This window comes from Grammomys surdaster, unplaced genomic scaffold (assembly GCF_004785775.1).
Source record: "Grammomys surdaster isolate TR1022 unplaced genomic scaffold, NIH_TR_1.0 343, whole genome shotgun sequence".
NCBI classification, from domain to species: Eukaryota; Metazoa; Chordata; class Mammalia; order Rodentia; family Muridae; genus Grammomys; species Grammomys surdaster.
Window position 1 is genome coordinate 217,538 of NW_021604762.1, and position 3,494 is coordinate 221,031.

A 3,494-nucleotide genomic window follows, 5' to 3' on the forward strand; every position below is an offset into this window, starting at 1 on the left:
TGCATTCACTGGCTCCGCCCCTCATGCTGACCTGCATTCACTGGCTCTCACTGCATGTGGCGTTAGCTGGTGGACTTCGCACTGATTGTAATGACGTGGCAGGAGGGGACAAGGCGGGAGAAAGGTCTGTTAAGATGGGAGTACTGACCCCCAGATGCTGCAGTGGTTTTCAGCTTGCACTGCCAGTCCTATAGTACCTAAGTGCTGGGTTAATGGGAACTCACCTCTGCGAGTGGCCGAGATAGCTGAAGCCAGACCCCAGGATGTGAGAACAGCCCCCAAAAAGCCACCTTGAAGGCATCTAGCAAGTCTTAGCGACCACATCCCACTAGAGAGCTTCCCTGATAACTTTCACAGACACTTTCCTGCCACCCATCTGTACTTCCCTCCAGGCCATCTCTAGAACAAATTCTCAAGCCCCGGGTCACCAGGGATGTCCACACAGGTGAGCAGATTCGACTCGAGCCTCATCAGCAACTCTGACTCCTACCTGACTCAGACAGAGAGACAGACAGACAGACAGACAGACAGAGGAAGGGCAGTCAAGAGCAGGGAAGATGATCCCCCTGTCCCCAGTTTTCGTTTACTCTTGACGTAGTCATCTGTCCTGATTTATGACTGCATTATAGTAAAGCAAGCGATTCTAGAGGACTGAGATTTAGCCTGTGGCCTGCATTTTTGACAGTGTGGCCTGCATTTTTGACACTGTGAGGGCAGATTCTGGGACTTAAGCATTTACATAAAGGGAAGCAATCAGTACATAAGGATCTGACAGAGCTTGCAGGGTACAATAATAGGACAGCAATATGAGGTGACATTTCATCATACTACCACGATAATCTCTAAGTATTGCTCGTGTGTGTAACATACAACATTCACTTCTCATGACTCCTGAATACCACACACATGAGCATTCTGACTGAGGCTGAGATGCAGAAATGGGGAAAGAGAGACATCTGTCTTGTCTTCCAAACTGAACCGAGGACATCTGCAGCGCTGCCACCCTCTCACGCCAGCACAATGGGAAAAACAGATATAAAAATAGAAGTGATATATTCAACTATTAACAGAGGCAAAACTGAATATAGCAGCACGCAGCAGCTCTGACGTACAGGCTGTCTCAAGTGGACAGTGTGCCAGCCAGTAACTACTTTCCTCCCTCCGTGTCATGCCTCATGTCTGTAAGTGGAGGAGGAGATACTGAGGACTTACGAGCCAACAGCGAGTGATGTTCTGCTGGCCGGGAGGGAAGGGGCTGTTTGCCCAGGAGATCCTCGACTCAGCAGGGCCATTGTTTCATGTTCTTTAGCTAGCTGAACAGTTGTGTGTGGATCAGGCAAGCATGCTGGTGGTGAGGCTGCTGGATGAGAAGAAAAAGCACAGCATAAAAAAGATGAGGGAGAGGCTAGGGAGATGGCTGAGTCGGTAAAGCACTTGTCATGCACACAGCATGAATCGGTATTCCTTCTAGTGTTCAATACTCTTCAGTTGTATGGATACCCTATAACTTGCTTATCTATGTCTCTGCTGATGAGCACTGAGCATGACTGTCTTTTGTTTAGCTGGTGTCTTCTCCCCTATTCTTTGATATAAGATCTTTGTCCTTTGACATCAGAGACAGGGACATAAAGAGGCACCTGGTGGGGGAACAGAGCTTTTGGGGATCACTCTGGGAAGACAGCCTGAGTGAGTCCAAAGCCTATGACAAGAAGAGTAGAGCTGACCTGGGAGCGAATGAAGACCCTCCAAAGGTTCCATTTGTGTGTACCAAACATGCCTCTGATAGGCTGCTTCTGTGCACAAGCAAGCAGAGCTGTGATTGACACGTGATTGGCTCAGTGGAGGCCAACCCATTTCTGGGTACCCACAAAGGTCTGACCTCCCTCAAGACCCTTCATGTCACTCTGGCAAGAGAAAAAACTTTTCCCCCTTTGGTTCACACTTGGAGAAGTTTACTCTGATGAAGTGAACTAATGAACCTTCCCAACGTAGGGTCCCTGCTTGACAGAACAGAAAAGATGAGTGTGCTAGAAATGACCGAGTACGAAGACCACACACCAGGCACGAGTCTGCAGGCGCCTGAGGAAGGCACCCACAGCATGAGCTTCAGTGTGTAAGTGTTCTTGTCATACATAGCTTTCTGTTCATTTGCGGGTGAGTGGGTGGGTGGGGTTGCCTCGGACCGGGGCAATCCTCCTGCATCAGCTGCCAGAGTCCTGGGATGGACGGTGTGCAAAGCTCATGCTCGTGTATACTGTCACCAGGTTCCCCCTCAGGCTTCAGGTTTGACAAATGAGTTAGATTTTAAAGTTGTTTCTTAACAAAAATAGAGCAGAACATATTTTATAAATAAGTATATGTAAATTCCTTATAAATGAAAAGTCTAAAGCTTTACTCTTTATCAGTGCTACTTTCTCATCCCTGAACTTTGTATATTTTTCTGGTTAGCTTTTCTGAATTCTAACACTAAACACTTTTTATTTCCCTAGCTAGGGAGTTACAAACCATCTTCCCAGCTTGTCACTCCCTCAGTTCACTTTGTAGCCATGACTTTCCTGAACCAGGGTCTTCCCGCAGAGGCACCGGGTGGGGAACACAAGCCTACTTCTGGAGCCACAACTCTGTCCCTTACTGGAAGGACAAAGGAGGATAGCAACACACTGCTTATTAATGTTTGCAAGGATTAAATGAGATATGTGCAGGAGACACTGAAGCCTGCAGTGATGGTTCCTGCCGTCATCCTTGGGCTCAGAGAATGATCTCTGTACTTGCACGCCCATATTTATAGCTTCAGTAGTAAAGACAGCCAGGAAACTGAGAACTCCATACACACGGCGGAATGCTACATAGTCACAAAGAAAGGTGACATCATGGCAATTGCAGGAAAACGGGTATAACTGGAGGTCACGAAGCTAAGACAAATAAAACAGACTCAGAAAGATGAGGGCCATGTCTTCTCTTATATGTAGAACCTAGTTTTAAAATTGTGTGTGTGCGTGTGCGTGCGTAACTAGAAAGGAGATGATGAGGGGGAGGAATAACTGTAGAGCTGGTCAGGGAGGTGGGAAGTAGAAAGACTGACAGAACGTGTGTAATAAGAAAGCAGATGGGAGGACGGACTGAGGGGAGCAAGGGTCCAACAGAAGGGTGGAGTGTGGAGGAGGGGAGTACATGAGAAGGAAGTATAATGTGACCGTGTGACACGTGTGTGAAGATGAAACCTCCGACTCTGTATGCTAACCTAAGGGTCAAATGGAAGAAAACAAAACAAGGGGCTCTGTTAGCCAGAGAGCCTTGTCCCCTCTGCCACCAAGAGCCTAGAAAAACATGGCTATGTTTACACTCTCGTCTCCTGCTTAAGGCATCCCCAGCATCCAGAGCATGGCTGGCACATAACAGGCTCAGAGAATATTTATTTACTGAGTGAGCATATATAGGAAATACAGCGATCCTTTATGGATCCTTTATGGATCCTTTATGGATCCTTTATGGAT

At 47.4% G+C, this 3,494-nt stretch overlaps 1 protein-coding gene across 1 annotated transcript in view; it reads right to left on the bottom strand.

Annotated features, from left to right (window-relative positions):
- The window catches only part of Rbks (ribokinase), a 77,951-nt gene that overhangs the window by 25,057 nt on the left and 49,400 nt on the right, over positions 1 to 3,494 (bottom strand). The window lies entirely within an intron of this gene.